This window comes from Apium graveolens, chromosome 4, assembly GCF_009905375.1.
Source record: "Apium graveolens cultivar Ventura chromosome 4, ASM990537v1, whole genome shotgun sequence".
Taxonomy (NCBI): domain Eukaryota; kingdom Viridiplantae; phylum Streptophyta; class Magnoliopsida; order Apiales; family Apiaceae; genus Apium; species Apium graveolens.
The window spans coordinates 32,541,751-32,560,621 of record NC_133650.1 but is presented as its reverse complement, the minus strand read 5'-3'; the positions used below and the strand labels follow the sequence as shown (position 1 = coordinate 32,560,621).

The following is an 18,871-nucleotide window of genomic DNA, read 5'->3' as shown; positions in this document are numbered from 1 at the left end:
CTGCTTAGGAACAAATAGCCGGTCAATGGCTTCTAAAATAATAGTGATAATTTTTACTTGTATTATAGGTGTGTGTGCGCACGCGCCTATGTGTGGGAGTTTATCAGGGTATGTTTGACACCTGGCAGTTAAAGAATGTTTTTGCATTGAATATCGAATACATAATTGGATTAGATATGGTGTTGACAGTGTTCTATAGCACCTCTGTTTTGGAAAATTTGGTCTATAGCATATTAGAAACCCTAGAAAATAGAAATTGTGTATAAATGGTTCATGTTAATAAATCAGTGAGCTTAACCCGTATGTCGCATTCTAAGGTCCTCAGTCGCTTGAAAGTATTAACTTAATTTTTTCAAATCTGTTTTTTATGTTGCATTTTGGAACTTGAGTTCTTTCAAGTGTTCAATTTCTTTATGTCGTATTTTGAGCCCTTCATTCCCTTGAGAATGTTAAGAACATTATTGTATTAGATTTGCTGGTAAATGTTGATAGTGTTCTTCAGCACTCCTTCATCCTTGTTAAATTGTTCTGTAACGCATTTTTCTATACTACTTATAAACAATAACCTGCTTAAACAACATTTCATTTTTTCTGTGTATATATTACACACTCATGTGTATATTCTGTACTGCTGCTCCCAGTTGCTCAATCAATCTTTTCTTGGGTAGATTCTATAGGATATAATATTTATCGCTGTTAAATGTTAGGCATGGAATCTTGCAGACTTATTATTCCTTCTTAGTGACGTCTCGGGTTATTGGAACACAATTAGTGGATTAGTGATTAAATACTTCTAATGTTTGTTTTACTTTAATTGTGCTAAATCTTATAACTGGGGCATCCTAATGTGGAACTGGTCATGTACTTTTTCTCTATTTTGTGTATTATAAACATGTTTTCTTTCCATTAAGCTTAATTAAAGCTATTTATTTTTGTGTTAAAGTGTTGTCTGAAAATATTGTGTGTGCAGTTGATGTGATGAAGCCTGGTACGAGTATTATAGTGAGAAATGCGAAGATTGACATGTTCAAAGGAACCATGAGGCCTGCAGTTGACAAATAGGGTCGCATTGGTTTAATACCACATTTCCTTCAATCTGATTAACTGTGAGCTATTCATTTTACACCCTGTCCTTTACTTTTAAACTTTAATACAGTATGCCTTGACATTTTTGTATTGATGAACAAGGTCATATATATAGTGGTGTTCAACTTCATGAGTTTTGCATCTAAGGTGATATTTTAAAATTTTCAATGGATAGCAAACATGGAAGAAGTCTACAAGAACTACCAACCTACTTTTTATCGACCCTACTAATTCCTCAAAGAATAATGTTTGTACATTCAGATGATAGGTATAGACGGCAGATTCTATAAAGTCTCCCATGATAAGTGAAGCTATGCACTTTTTGTTTGTATTAGATCCGTGTTTAAAAGATAGATTGGTCTAAATCCTTATCTTGCACATGATTTCAGGCAGGCTTGTCTCCAATTGATTTGATAGTTGAAACTGAAACACATCGAGCAACCCCTGGTGGTACTGGATGTGTGAAAACCATAGGAAACTATGTTGTAGCAAGTTTACGTATTATTTCTTGCTGGTTAATGCATTATGGTATTGTTGCCTTCTTCATTTCTTCCTATATCTTTAGTTCTTCCTTCTTTTGTTAAATGACTTGACCTGATGGAATATAGTGGGTGTAGGATGATACTTCTAGGGTGGTTTCGACAGTACAACTCTTTTGCATACATCCTTTAGTTCAAGGTTGCCTTTAATATAGGGTCCATCTTTTGTATTTCTTGCTCTAGCACTTGCAATATTTAACTCTCCCGATTTTGTGGGACTGAATGGAAATGTATGCTTTTTAACCTTGTTTGTTTGTAATTTGAATATTTAAAAGCCAAATGTAAGTCTGTGATTGTTACTATATTGAGGACATGGTGTTGAGAAATCTGAATAACTCAACATGTAAATGTATGCTTCTAAGATTGATTCTTATGTATCAGGACCATATCGTATCACTGTTATCTACTTAGAAGTTACTTGATTTACAAATTTATATTATAAATTCTGTTTTAGTCATTAGATCATTTTGTTATAAAACTGATGTAAAGCAACTAAAAACACATCACCTGCTTAAACTAAAAACGATGTCAAAACTAACAAAACAAATCAAATTATAGGAAACAAAACGATGTCTAAAATGGTAAAACACATCGTTTTATAAAAGAAAATCTGAACAAAACTGATGTCTTACAACATAATGTACATCAATTTACCTTAGCACAACTGATGTTAAAGTTAAAGTTTCACATCATTTTTGAAGCTAAAACTGATGTTAAAGTAGTAGTTTAACATCGGTTCAAGGAGGACACCGATGTCTATAAGCTAAAACTTCTTTCCTGTAATATGTTTGAAGTGCTATTTAACCTCAGATATACCATTTTTCACAATCTAGTTGTAACCTTTTATTAAAAAAAGGGCTATAAACCGATGTCAAATATACAGTTATACATCAGTTTTCAAAAAAACCGATGTCTGGGGTGATCTTTAACATCGGTTATAAACCAATGTCTAAGACCCCCCTTTCTCTGCACATGCGAAGATATCGGTTCTGAAACAAAAAGACATCGGTTGATAACCGATGTCTAAGGCCATTTTTCTATTAGTGTAACCATAACTTATCTATCATCAAAAAATCAAAAGTTTATAAACAGAATAGACGTTAAACGCATAATGACTCGCAACACCTCCTTCCTACTAGAGTTATACAAGGATTCACGCTATTATTGAACACATAAAAAAGATGCCTATTTGACCATGCAATGAGTGAGCCCAAAGGACTTATACAATAATACCCATGTAGCGAGCGTTAAGTTAGCGGATCCAAGACTATAAAAGCCTTAGGTCACTAGGCACAAAGTCCCCTAGCACTTAATAACTCGAGTATTAAAGAGCTCACTCTTGATCAATTATGCATAAACACATACTTTTTTTTTCTTTTCTTATTTTTTCTTATTTTTTCCAACAATTTCTGAATGAGTGCGTTTCGCTCCATCTCATTCAACCCTAGACTACTCATAAAAATATGAGTCGGCTACTAGCCATTTGACGCCTAGCCTTACAACAACTAGAAATGAATCCAAGCTTTTCTCCAAATAAAAAAAATTAGTGTTTTTATGTCATTACGAGAATATCACAAATTCTTAATATAACCAAGTGATTAAATCTCAACAACAAACAAGTATGATCATGATCTAGATCAAAAGCAACCCTATAAGACTTTGTGAAAATATTTGTTTCTGGCATGCAAATCAATTTGTTAGGACTTAAACATCCCTCTATTCGTCATCACCACACTCAAATCAACATCAATTTATCAAATAGTATAGTTCATCTTAAGGGATCATTCTAAATATGCATGCAAATGCAACTATATGAAATCACATAAAAAATAAACAAATATGTCCTATATGACCAATCATGCAAAACTACGAATGAAATACAACTATATGCAATCACGAATCTATATGAACTATATGGACACACACAAACTAATCCTTACATTATCACCCCCAAACTTAAAATTTTCAATGTCCTCATTGAAGGTAATAATAAGGATTTCAGGCATACCTAGTCATCGGACAGATCACCCTCTTCGGGTGGAGGATCAGGTGTCCAATCAACCTCGATACCAGTGGCTCAGAAAATAGTGCCCAAAGCCTGTGTCAAATCTACAGCAGAACGACGGTGAATGTCGTACATGGCCTCAATACCTGAATCAACTTTCTATACTGCGCATCACCAATACCAAACCTATCAATTGTATGTGGTGCACAAGAGGTACCATCTGTAAGCACGGGAGGAACCGACTGACCACTCTCTACATCATAAAAAATATACCCCAACCCCTTATCAAGGGGTGAACCTAAAAAAGTATAACTCAAGTGATCTGTAGTGGGTTGAGCTCAAGTGTGGGAGCTTCTTCAATAGATGGTTCAAAACGCTCCTCAGAATCTTTCAGCTCTGTTAGCCCAAGAGAATCGAATGGAATATCCAACTTCCTCTTCCACGGACGTGCATTCAAAACCTGCAGTTCTTCTGCTCCTTCTTTAACTTCTATAACCGATTCCCTTATAAAGGATCTCTCCAAGGTATCTGACTTTGGAAATTGCTCAAGCTTCGAATTCACGACAGAATCGACCCACTCTAATTTAAAGCACTGTTCTTTATCTGTGGGTAACTTTATTGCCTTGAACATATTAAAAGTGACCTTTTGATCATGAACCTTCATCGTAAGCTCTCCTTTTTACACATCGATCATAGTTTGGACTGTAGCCAAGAATGGTCTTTCCAAGATGATGGGAATCTTCTTATCTTCCTCGAAATCAAGAATTACAAAGTCCACAGGGAAAATGAGTTTTTCTTCCTTGACCAAGACATCCTCCACTATACCTCGTGGATAGGCGATGGAACGATCAGCTAGTTGCAATGACATGTATGTTGGTTTCGGATCAGATAGACCAAGCTTCTTAAAGATAGACAAGGGCATCAGATTGATGCTAGCTCCCAAGTAACATAAACACTTGTCGAAAGATAAGTTTCTGATGGTGCAAGGAATAGTGAAGCTTCCAGGATCTTTAAGCTTCGGAGGCAACTTTTGTTGCAGCACAGCACTGCATTCCTCTATAAGAGCAACGGTCTCTAAGTCATCGAGCTTCACTTTCCGAGAGAGAATACCTTTCATAAACCTCACATAGCTAGGCATCAGTTCAAGAGTTTCAGCGAAAGGTATGTTGATATGAAGTTTCTTGAACACCTGTAGAAACTTCTCAAACTGCTTATCCAGTTTTTTCTTCTGCGGCCTCTTAGGAAAAGGAGGTGGAGGATAGATCTGTTTCTCCCCTTTATTACCCTCAAGAGGAGTGTGTTCCACAGTAGTCATCCTTGGTTCCACCTCTGCTTCCGTCTACAAATTTTTCCTCAGCTAAAACTTCCGATTCTGGAACTTGAGATTTTTCAGGGCTTCCAACCTTCCCAGACCTCAATGTAATTGCCTTAACCTGCTCTTCGACTTCCCTCTTTCCTTGAACTTCTGTATCACTAGAAAGCGTTCCTGATAGTCGATTCAATAAGGTGTTTGCAATTTGTCCTATCTGGTTCTCCAGAGTCTTGATAGAAACAGCCCGGATTTGGCATATAAGAGCTTGGTTTTTGCACATAAGCCTCAACTCCTCCAATTCAGATTTTTCATTCAAAGATTGACCTGCATCATGAGTTTGTTGTTGAAGTTGGAGTTGTTATCTTGGTGAAAATTGTTGCCGAAAACCAGGAGGATTGAATTGCTTGTTTCCAAACTGCTGGAATGGTTGTTGCATCATATTCTGATTGTTGCTACAGCTAAAGTTAGGATGATTCCAGTTGTCAGGATGATAAGTGTCTGGAACTGGTTGCTGCGATCTCTGAAAGTTGCTCACAAACTGAGCTGATTCACTAGATATAGCACATTGCTCCATCGCATGCGAACCTGCACATAGCTCACAAACACTGGTTATCTGATTAACACCATAGTTAGCCTAAGAATCGATCTTCATAGATAACTCCTTTAGTTGAGCAGTGATAGTCGTAGCTGTATCCACTTGAAGAACTCCTGCTACCTTGCCCTGTGGTAATCTATGAGTTGGATACTGATATTCATTAGCATCCATCAGTTCAATTAGATCATAAGCTTCCTCATAGCTCTTTGCCCATAATGCTCCCCCTAATGCTGCATCGAGCATGGGTTTGGACTGTGCTCCCAAACCATTATAAAAATAATTGATGATCATCCAATCAGGCATTCCATGATGAGGACACTTCCTAAGCATCTCCTTGTAGCGCTCCCAAGCTTCATATAAAGAATCTCCTGATTATTGCGCAAATTGAGTAAGAGCATTCCTGATTGCAGCTGTCTTTTCCATAGAGAAGAATTTAGTGAGAAACTTTTGAGCAAGATCTTCCCAAGTAGTAATCAAACCAGCTGGTAGAGAGTGTAACCAGCTCTTAGCCTTGTCCCTTAGAGAGAATGGGAATAGTCTCAGCTTCACAGCATCTTCAGAAACACCATTGAACTTAAAGGTATCGCAGATCTCAATGAAGTCCCTAATGTGCATATTGGGATCTTCCATTGGAGAACCCCCAAACTAGATTGAATTATGCACCCATTGAATTATGCCAGGCTTTATCTCAAAGGTATTATCTATGATAGTTGGCCTGACAATGCTAGATTGAATATTATTGATCTTGGGTTGAGAAAAATCCATCAAGGCTTTCGTTCATGGTGCTAGATCTCCCATTGTAATGAGTACCTGAAACACAAACAAATAAACCGTGAAAGTAAAATAATCCGAGTCAGTGAACTTTAATGACCACTGATGACAAACACATAAACTAAAAATTAACAACACCGAATCCCCGGAAGTGGCGCCAAAAACTTGTTAGGAAAAAACACGCGCTAAAATTCACGCAAGTATACGTGTTTGTAAGTAGTATAAGATATAAATCAGATTCGTTCCCACAGAGACTGGTTTAGGTTAAGTTCAATTTATGCACATATGCAACAATGTATGGTTATCATCCAATGCTATGACAAATAATAAGCTGAGATTGTTTATAATTAAGAATTAAACTAACAATTATAACTAAGAGAATAAGAATGTTTGAATTAATATATATGACAAAAATGGGATCCTAACTTCATTAAATACTTCATTTAATAGCCTTTTTGTTCTTAACCTTAGCATGTAATGGTGATGACACTAATCAGATAACACGAAACTAGTAAACGCCAACTTTCATTGTACGAATACCCTACTACCAAGCATCCATAAAAGTGATAGAAGTTGAATAGGCACCAATTATATTTAATCCTTATATGTCTATAAGAATTGAAAATAAAACGGTTTAATGCGCAAGTTATCTATCGTGATTACATAGGGAAAGTAAGATGGTTAAAATTATATACGAATCATGCATAACAATAACACATGAACCTATACTAGCATGGCAAGTTCTAAACCTCTATATTAACTTTTACTTCAATAGAGATTAACACGCTATCTTATATGGTAGCTATGCACATAAGACGAATAAGCACCAGCAATACTAGGATATCAATCAATCACCACACACCAAGATATTGAAACAAATTAACTATAAAAATCCATAAGTAAATCCGTTGAAACCCCACGATAACGATTAGCCCATAATTGGACTCATCATCAACATGGGTTCCGATGAAAACATGATAATCAAAAATATAAGAGTGCTAGGTTTCAAGAACAAATCAAAAACGAGCATCCAAGTATCAACTATATTGAAGAAAATAAGAGTCTTCTTCTCTGTAGCCTTCTCGTGCTCTCTGGGTCTTCTTATTGCTCTCCCAGGTCTCCTTGTTGTTAAAAATGTTTTTTATGGGTATATATAGGCTCCAGGATGACCAAGACTCTCAAAATCTTCAATTTCGACCAAAATTAGGATTCTGGGGCAGAAATTGGGTGCGGCCGCGCGGCCTTCGGGCGCAGCTGTGCTGACATTCTGGAATTTTTCTGACAAATCTTGTTCTGCCATATCTTGAGTTCTGCTCGTCAGAATTAGGCGATTTAACTGCCCACGCGAAGTTAACGAGATTCTCTACAACTTGAGAATACCCTAGGCTTCCAGTTCTGATTTTTTTTCAGGATAATTCTTTGAAAAGCTTCTTTCTTCCTTTAACTGATGTCTGAAATGCAATAACACAAAAAACACATCAAAAATACCAAAAACTTGAATCCAAAACACCAACTTAAGTCTGAAATGAAGCGTTCCAAGTAGATATAAAATACACTTATCATGCAGCCAGAAATAAATTTGATTTGCTTGATCAAGTCATGAAATGGTGAAATTTTGGCTAAGTTAAAATTACTCTTTCAACATATAAGGATTATCCGTTGATAGTCAAAAATATTTCTGAATACATTGCCTTTCAACAGATAGTGGTGCGTGTAATATTTGTTGATCAAATATAATCGTTGATTCTAAAGCCTTATCCGTTGATATATACTTACAGTCTCTATTTATATATCGATGGATAATTTTAGAATTTCTAAAGTCTACGTTATTTTAAATGGTTATTTTTGGGAATTATCATTGGCTATTTATTTTTATATTTAATCATTTGTTTGTCTTATTCTGGAAAATTATAAAAGTCAATTTCATTTTCAGATCCCACTTTTATCTTTCTCTAAACTCACAAGGCAAATTTACTCTCTTTCGTCTCCAAAACCCCTTTCCCTCTATAACTTCAAAACTCGGCAAAAATGGCTCCAGTTGTGAAAATCATGTCTCATATAGGGTATGTATATGAGAAGAACAACTTTGTAACACTGGTAGACAATAGTGTTGCGCATGAGGACTATCAAAGGATGATGGAGTTCATTAGCAACAACAAACTTAAGTACTCTATGCTTGAGTCACCAGTCATTTACTGTGAAGTGGTAGAAGAAATTTGGGCTAGTGCTGTTTTTATTCAAAGGACATGACTACTACCTTTACTCTCAAAGGTAACATTTTCTGTGTTAATTATGATGCTATTTAGTCATGTTTCAAATTTCCTGAAATTAACAAAAATGCTCCACACACTAACACTGATGTGGTTAATATGCTTAATTTCATAGGTTACACTAGTTTAGGTAGTATTAAGAGAAAAGGGCTTATGAAAGAGTGGAGTTATCTGTGCGATGCTTTTATTAAAGTATTTTCAGGTAAGATTAACAATTTTGATTTCATTACTTTTGCTTTGCTTAACATGCTCTACATGCTTTTGTTTGATAAGTATTTTAATTTAAGAAACTATGTAATTCTAGAAATAAGTTATAAGTTAGGAGATATAAAAAGACCTAGAAATGTGTACTATGCTAGATTTCTCATGATGCTAGCTAACCATGTTTCTAAGAATGTGTCTATTGAGAACGCAAACAACAAGCTAGATTATTGTATTCAAGAAAAGAGAGTTCTTGCAGATTTGATCAAGAACAACCTAAACAGTGAGGTGCCCCTCAATTATCTTCCCATCATTGAGGCACCTCAGGCAAGTGAGGTAAATGTTTCTATCCCTATCCCTTCTCAGCCACCAATTTCTTTGCCTTCTACTATGGCTATGGAATCTGTAACAGTGACCAAACAGATTCCTACCAAAGCCACTAAACCAAAATTCTCAAAATCCAAAGAAAAGAAACCAACCTTTAATGTCTCTCAAATGACACCATTTGTAAAAGCTGCCACACCACTTGAGGGGAGTAAATAGGATGGTGAGCAAGGTGAGTGAAGGGGTAAAAATTAAAGAAGCCCCAGGAATTAGGAGGGTTACGAAAGTGTGACCCAAGCTAGCCATACTGCAGTCTCCCAACAGACTATAGTTGTTGAAAAGGAAATTAGCACATCTATTAGAATGAAGAAATCTAAACCATTGGAAAAGTCACAGGGTGCACACTGTGCAATCTCAAGTCAAAGACTTAGTATCTGTACCTTCTCAAAGTCAGTTTGATGTGGCTCTATTAAATTTGGAGTCAGCCCCATTCTCTAACAATCGATACATCCCAAACACAAAGCTCTCCAACCATCTTCCTGGATGTAGATTTGATTTCTATATCAATTTTTGATTCTCCATCTTTCAAACTCATTGAGTAACTGATCATAAAATCAATTGTTGGATCACTTGCCATTTCTTTCACAAATAGTTGAAGAGTCTGTGCACCAAAATCTAAAATCAATCTCCACAGACTCAATAATAGTTTCAACATCTATTCCTTTTATTTCTTCTTCATCAACAGATATCAATCATCCGTTGATAAGTGACTATTCTTCAATGGATAAGCTTCACAACAGTTATCTGTTGACAGTCACAACTACACCTGCAATGGATATTCCACATCCATTGACAATCACTACACAAAACTTGACATTTTCAAATCTATTACAAGTGTAGATGACTTAGTAGTTGTTCAATCACTTTTATGGTTAAGGGAAGGGAATGACATGGGTGAGAGGCTGGCTTACTCCCAGGAAAAATGAGAGATTGAGAGTTAATCTATAAACACTATTTCTTCAAGTGTGGCAAAAGTGAGTGAGTAGAGTCCCGCCTTAGTAGGTGAAGGTATGGGTGTGAGCCAGAGGGAGCCCCTATTGCAAGAAAAGAGAGATAAAGAGAGAAAAGCATGTACTGGTCATATAAGGGTGGCAGCCATTGCAAGTGAGTCAATGAATGTCAGTGATGCAGAAAGGGAAAGACTATTTCAGCAAGAATACAGAGCTATTAGAGATTCCATTTCTCTGGATGCTGAGACATTTACTCACCCTGTTACAACCTATCATACTTTGGCGCTCATGGAAATGAAGAGGTTTAAAGAACTTTGAATCTTGTTCACACAACTGCATCTATGCAAAGGGCCAAGGATGCTATTTCAAGCCTGCCTCCTGTAGCTGAGGATGACTTTTAGTATAAAGATGATGTTGATAATTCAATGGATGATGAGTTTAGTGATGAAGCTAGCACTAATATTGGGGAAGATGCAGGCCTTGGCTCTACAATGGAAACACATGATTAGATGTTTAGTAAGGAAAGCAACTCTCATCACTTCACCTCTATACTTTTAAAACTGATCAGTGAAACCCAGACAATAATAGCAGCCACTAAAAATGCAATTACAAAGTCACTTCTTCAAGTTCATCTAGAGTCCCTCCAACTTGGCATAATTCAAAATCTAAGACAAGATCTAGAGTTGGATGGTCTCTGTCACACCCCCAACTTAACAAATAAAATAAATATAACTATTACAATATTTAGAAGAAAGTAAACATAACCGAATCCAAGATCTTACGGTTTAGGGTTTGGAACAACCCAACACTACCATCTATTACAACTGATTTCATTCTCAAGTCCTCACACAAAACTATCTCTTATTCTACCAGAGCTCGGACATACGCATCAGCGTCACAGGTCTTACGTGCTGTCTGCTTGAATCTAACCATAGCTGCTAGCTGTAATATTAGGGTAAAGCAAGGAGTGAGCCAAATGCTCAATAAGTGCTAGACAATACGATACAAAACATAAATCGAGATATATATTAAAGAATGACAATGTGAAGACATAACCAATAATAACAAGAGATAAAACTTTGGGTGATGGCATCATTTGCTTGTATCAAAATATTTTCAAAATCATATCTTAATCAAAATCATTTTATGACGCTACGAATTACAGCCGGTGATCAGCCGCGAAGTAATCCCGAACCTCGCTGGGTTCTAAAACATTAATGGGATCCCTAGGTAACTTTTAAGCCTACAATATAAGTGTGGAAAGGACTCGCGTCTCAGTCCAGATCCACTATTCAAAGAAAACATTTATCCCCCTTTGGGACTGAAAATCCACATTTTAATCATTTCAAAAACTGATGCCGATTTATAACAAAATCTCTTAAGTAGTAAACATTTTTATAAAGGGATTATAGATCAACTTGAAACATTGGAAATATGTCACAAAATCTCAAGGCCATGATCCACTAGACTTTACTCTATTAGGGTAACTGAATGGTTTCCATATACAAGAACTTGGACAAGAAAATTTAGCAAGGCTATTGGATATTATGAAAGAGTAATGCCAAACTAGGCTTAAAGTAATGGTTTTCGACGAGGTACAAGTGCTAGAACATCAAGAAGATAAGCTTCATGAATATTAAGGGTGTTAGGGTATGAAGAAATGATCTTTAGCTCAAGGTATATCAGGATTGTCAAGCGTTAGGGTAATAAAGAGGGGTATCAATCAATTATAGACAACTTTGATGAATATCTGGATTTTAGGTATCAAGGTAAAGTTTCTATAGGGGTTCAAGCATCAGGGTGAGATATCAATACTTTAGGAATCATTAGCATGTTAATCAAGAGGATCAATCAAGTATTATAACAACTCTTTATTTTATCACGGCATTCCAAATACTTTAATATACTAATGTGTTAAGACCTCTGATCTACTTGCAATACGTACTTGAGGGTTCATGGCATTTCTATATAACTCAAAGATAGACGTAAGAATCGCTTGTTTCAAGTATATCAAAATGACTCAGGATAATCGCATCAATATATATATGAACTAATTGTTACACATTTGCAGTGAATACGAAGACATGTTGAATCACTTGCCTTGAGAAAGGCTGGTCTGGTCTGGCTGGTAGGAGCAACTGGAAGCTTCACTCGACCTTTATGGCAAGTTTACCCTCGTCTCGAGATCCTGCACAATTAATAATAACCTCATTATATTATACTCTCTCCGACTCAACCTATTTACAACACAAATGGCACTTAGGCCTATATGCATGCAACTTATATTCACCTTATAAATATAATTGTACACATAGACACATATACTCACATATCATATTTTAATACCAAATAATATCACATACACCATAATGCAACACTAGGCTTGGATGATCTCGATCCCCAACTTAAGTCACTTGGTCGCTAAACTAGACAAAGTTCCCAAATTTTGGCTTTCTTGCTCAATGTGCCTTTACTTAACTATCCAAAACCTATTGACCCTCACTTGGGCCTTTCATTCAAATGGCTTTATACTATCTTGAAACCATAGTGGTCGACCTAGATCTCACTCCTAAGTGTTCTAAAACTATGTGATAAGTGAAAGTGCTTACTGGAGTAAATTTCAGAATGACAACTATGGTTTCTTGAGTGCATTAGACACTCTTAAACTACAAGTTTACCTCCAAAACTTCTACACTAGACTCTTCTGACCATAAGGCATCTCCCAAACTTGATGTGGCTCAAGGGTCTAGCTTGGGCCTCCTTGGGCCTAAGCTTAAAGTCCATGGTTCCCGTGTTTTTTTGGGCAGAAAACGCCCTGACTTGAACTAACTTGTGACACATGGTTCTAACTCATATCTTATGAAATATGGCTGGAAAAACTCCTCTGACACTCCCTCTAACTAAGGCCTAACAGGGCCTAATGAGGGCCTACCCATGACATGGTCAAAACTTCCTATTTCTAAGTTGCAACAAAACTCTCCCCTGCTGGACAGATTTTGTGATTTCACTTGTGCACCTACCCAAACGACTTATAAACCTCCAACAAACACCTAAAACCTTTTATATACTACTAGTGCTAGCTTCTGGTGGTTTGGGCCTCAAAGTGCACAACGAATGCTCATTCAAAACTTCCCCATAAACTAGTGCATCAAATCTGGAAAAACGCAAACACCAACTAATCCCTTTCCACCTTAACTCCCACTTAATAACCAAGCACCCAACTCTTTCCAAAGCAAACCTAGTGTCTTAATGTCCTAAAATAGTTCCTCAACAGAAGGGGAGATCATCCATGCCCAAGAATTAACAACATGCAACTAAAAAATATAACATGCAACTCATGGAAAACACATAACAAGATTTCGGCTAGGCATAAAGTTTAAATGCTTACAAATTCGGCTTGTACCTATTACTCATCCTTAATAATCATGAAATATAACTTCTTTTAACTATTAATAATAAATTTATCATGGAACAATCTATTTTAAGCACACATATTTCGAATTTATAGATTTTTAGACATAACTACATGATTTCAAAAAGAGTAGCATGCAAAACATGGTTGATCATCATTTTAATGTCTTAAAACTAGCATGCAAGGCTAAACATAAATATATAATGAAATTTCAGTAGCATGTAAAGGATTTTAAAGCATGATATCTCCATAAAACACTTAGTTAGCATATATATATAATATATCTCATAGAGAGCCCTTGAATTCATAAGAATCAAGAGTTTCTCTTTGGAGATCACATAAGAACTACACATGCATCCATGGAACTTCAACTTCCAAGTCACAAAACTCTTGGAAATTATATAAGATGAATGTAGGTAGAAGATTTACACTTGGGAAGATGAAGAATAAAATGAAAAATGGAAGGGGGTGGGGGATTGATGCTTCGGCCGAGAGCAATGGTGGGAGGGGGAGGAGAGAAAAATTATGGTGTGTTGGAGTGTGGAATGAGTGGAATGACTTCTCCCACTTTGCTTTTTGTTTTATGATTTTTGGTTGACAAAATAATGAGTGGAAGTGAGAACTTACAAAAATGTCCTTTAGCTAAAGTTAGGCCATTTTGCATGCAAGGCTAATGTAGTAATTTGGTAATTAACAAATGAGTTAGTGGGATTGGAAAAGTCTTATTTGCCCTTTGAGAGAATAGAAGGGTGATTTGCATGCAAGGTCTCTTATGTAATTTGATAATTATAACAAATAAAATTTTTAAAGATTCATTTTTATAAAATAAAATACACGTTCAAAAATTATAAATTTATACCATAAAATAACTTGGATTTTTAGAAATTTTATAAAATCACTTTTGAAATTTGTGAACAAAATAACTTTTAAAAGAAAATTTCTCCAAGGTTTAGAATATTCCTTATAAATCAAAAATAAGGGAAATAAATAAACTCTTGCTTTGAAAAATCATATACTACATAAAGCAAATTTAAAATGCAGAAATTTTTCATTCACACAAGGTACAACCATTAAGTATATTCACTTACGGCTTTAATATCACACAAAATCCACAGATAATATTACATAAAATGCTGGTCGTAACGTCCTCTCCCCCTTAAGGGATTCTGTCCCCAGAATCTAAGAGAACAGATGAGGATATCGGGAACGCATATCAGACTCTAACTCCCAAGTTGATTCTTCTACCTTGGGGTTCCTCCAAAGTACTTTCACTAACTTTACCGACTTATTCCAAAGACTCTTTACTTGCCAGTCGAGTAATTTGACAAGTTGCTCTATAAATGACAGATCTACTTGAATTTCTACAGGTTCATATTCTATCACAAGGTTGGTGTCAGGATTGTACTTCTTAAGCAATGACACATGGAACACATTATGCACATGCTGATATTGAGGTGGTAAGGCTAACTCGTAGGCCACCTTCCCCACTTGACTCAAAATCTCAAAAGGACCTATATATCTAGGTGCTAACTTCCCTTTCTTGCCAAATCTAGACAACCCTTTTCTTGGTGACACCTTCAACAAAATGGCTTCGCCAACTTGGAATCGAACATCCTTACATGCTGGATCTACATACTTCCTCTGTCTATCTTGAGCAGCAAGCAACCTTTTCTGAATTAACTTGACTGTCTCATGCAACTGTTGTACCAATTCCGAGCCTAGAATCCTTCCTTCTCCTACCTCATCCCAACTTCTCGGTGATCTACATTTTCGTCCGTACAAAGCTTCGTATGGTGGCATGCCAATACTGGAGTGATAGCTATTGTTGTAAGAGAATTCAATCAATGGCAAGTGGTCGTCCTAACTTCCTGCAAAATCGATTGCACAACTGCGCAACATGTCTTCGATTGTTTGAATTATCCTTTCGCTCTGACCATTGGTCTGTGGGTGGTACGCCGTACTCATGTTCAACTTCGTGCCAAGACTTTCTTGAAATTGCTTCCAGAATCTCGAGTTAAATCGGGGAACTCTGTCTGAAACTATCGATACGGGTACTCCATGCCTTAGTACGATTTCGCGCACGTACAGATGAACCAATTTGTCCAATGACGACTTCTCATTAATTGGAAGGAAATGCGCCGACTTCGTAAGGCAATCAACTACAACCCATATAGCGTCATGTGCGGATTTCGTTCGCGGTAGTCCCACTATAAAGTCCATAGCAATATTTTCCCATTTCCATTCTGGAATCTTTAGGGGCTGAATTAATCCGCTTGGTTGTTGATGTTCTGCCTTCACTTGCTGATAAGTATAACACTTCACAACCCATTCCGCTACGTCTCGCTTCATATTTGGCCACCAAAAGTTCTACTTTAAGTCCCGATACATCTTGGTGCTTCCCGGGTGGATTGAAAATCTTGAATTGTGGGCTTCTTGCAGGATCTCATTCTTCAATTCAGGTACATGATGAATCCAAATTCTTGAGGAAAACCTTAGTTTACCTTGTTCATCCCTTTGAGTGCCAATCTCTTCTCCAGTTAGCTGATTCTTCTCTTTCTCCATTACTTCTTCCTGACATTTCCTTATCTTTTCCACTAGTGTTGGCTGAAAAGTCATTGCATGACAGACTTCTTCAACTTTTCCACAATCACAAAATTCTAATCCAAATTTCGTAATCTCTTCAGACAATTCTTTTGGTGTTGCCATCATATTCAGTCTCTCCTTCCTACTTAAAGCATCGGCTACAACATTCGCCTTTCTAGGATGGTAATTTATCGAGCAATCGTAGTCCTTGATCAATTCCAACCATCTCCTTTGCCTCATATTAAGCTCCTTCTGAGTGAAAATGTACTTTAAACTCTTGTGATCTTTGTAGATTTCACACATCTCTCCGTAGAGGTAATGTCTCCAAATCTTAAGTGCGAACACTATGGCGGCTAGCTCCAAGTCATGCGTCGGGTACTTCAACTCATGCAGTTTCAACTATCTTGACGCATACGCTATCAGCTTACTGTGTTGCATTAACACACAGCCCAATCCTTTATGTGAAGCGTCGCTGAATATCACAAAGTTTCCTTGGTCATCTGGTAGTACTAACACCGGAGCTGTTACCAATCTCTGTTTCAACTCTTGAAAGCTATCCTCACATTCTGCACTCCATTCGAACTTCTGATTCTTCCTGGTTAACTTGGTCAATGGCGTGGTGATTTTTGAAAAATTCTTGACAAACCTTCTATAGTACCCTGCCAATCCTAGAAAACTTCGCACTTCCGTAGGTGTCTTTGGCCTCTCCCAACTCATAATCGCCTCAATCTTTGCCGGATCTACTTTAACTCCTTCATCTCCAATGACGTGTCCCAAGAATTGAACTTCCTTTAACCAAAACTCATATTTGGAAAACTTGGCATACAATTTCTCTTGCCGAAGTATCTCTAATGCTATCCAGAGGTGCTGCTTATGTTCTTCTTCTGACTTAGAATAAATAAGGATGTCATCAATGAATACTACTACAAACTTGTCCAAATACTTTTTAAATACCCGATTCATTAGATCCATAAATGCGGTCGGGGCATTAGTCAATCCAAATGGCATTACTAAGAATTCATAATGTCCGTATCTGGTCCTGAATGCTGTCTTGGGAATATCTTCTTCCTTGATCTTTAATTGATGGTATCTTGATCTCAAGTCAATCTTTGAAAAGCATTTTGCTCCCTTCAGCTGATCAAATAGGTCATCTATTCTTTGTAGTGGGTAGCGGTTCTTGATCGTTACCTTATTCAACTCCCGATAATCTATACATAGCCGCATACTTCCTTCTTTCTTCTTTACAAACAGAACAGGTGCTCCCCATGGCGACGTACTTGGCCGAATCACTCCTTTATCCAACAATTCTTGTAGCTGGCTCGCCAATTCTTTTATTTCTGCTGGTGCCATCCTATATGGGGCCTTTGAAACTGGTTCTGTGCCCGGAGCAAGGTTGATCTCGAACTCGATTTGTCGATCTGGTGGTAAGCCTGGTAGTTCATCTGGAAATATATCTGGGAACTCGTTAACTATGGGGATATCTTCTCTGTTGGGGTGGCCCTTTTCTGAATCCACTACATAAGCTAGGAACGACTCACAACCTTTTCTAAGTAGCTTCTTAGCCTGAACGATTGTAAGAAATAGTTGCTCTTGCCTCTGTCCCTTAAATACTACCTTCTCTCCACTCTTCGTCTATAAATACACTTTCTTGGTCTTACAATTAATCTGGGCATTATTCTTCCCTAACCAATCCATATTAAATTCTCCCAACTTGAAGAGTATCAAGTCGGCTGAAAACCTATACCCCGAAATATCAATCTCACACTTCGGACAGAATTGATTCACATGAATCTTCTCTTGGTTCGCAATTACCACATTTACTACCTTGCTCATAATCATTTTATCAAATTGAAGTTTATCAACAAAAGTTTCTGATATGAAAGATCTTGTCGCTCCCGAATCAATCAATACTTTAGCTTTGACATTATTGAGTAAAAGTGTACCTGCTATCACCCCAGAGTTCTGAACAGCGTCCTTCATTTTCAGATCGAATGTCCTTGCTGTTGCTTGCGGAGTTGTTGTAGGTGGTGGAGGTAATGCCAATACCTCGGCTGGCACGCTTGCACCGGTACTTACCACATTCATTAGAGCTTTGACTGGACCGGTTGCCTTGCACTCCCTAGCTATGTGTCCAGTCTTTCCACACTTGTAACATGTAACTCCTAGCTTCGGCATCTTGCACTCATTTGCCAAATGTCCCTTCTGGTTGCACCTATAGCAGGTCATGCTCAGCTTATTACACACTCCAGGGTGCCTTCTTCCACAGTGCTTGCATTCCGGTCTCTGGAACCTGTTTTCTCCAACTTGCCCTTGGCTTGTCTGGTCGTTCCCCTTCGATTCTTGTCTTTTGCCCAAATTTCCCTTCTTGTGAAAATTTCCACCCTTATGAAATCCAATCTTCTTAACATTCCGATCTTGTGAATTTGCGGCTTCAGACTTCTCTCCATAATATGGAACCTTTCTTTTCTTGTTGTCCCTTTCCTTCCTTGACTGCATCTCATTATTCTCAATCAGAGTAGCTTTCTGTACTACTCCCACATAGGTTTCAAGCTCAAACATAGCTACTCTATCTCTGATCCAAGGCTCTAATCCTTGCTGAAATTTCTTCGCTTTTTCCTCCTCAGTGCTGGTATACTTTGTCACAAACCTTGACAACTCAGTGAACTTCTTCTTATACTCCAGTACAGTGATATTCCCTTGCATCAACTTGAGAAATTTAAGCTTCATCTGATTCTGCATGTACTTAGGGTAATACTTTTCCAG

At 37.2% G+C, this 18,871-nt stretch overlaps 1 non-coding gene across 1 annotated transcript; it reads left to right on the top strand.

Annotated features, from left to right (window-relative positions):
* Positions 1-5,838: 5,838 nt before the first annotated feature.
* LOC141722932 (small nucleolar RNA R71) lies at positions 5,839-5,945 on the top strand. The gene has a single exon (XR_012575929.1). It is a non-coding gene; the product is annotated as a small nucleolar RNA R71 (small nucleolar RNA).
* Positions 5,946-18,871: the final 12,926 nt, after the last annotated feature.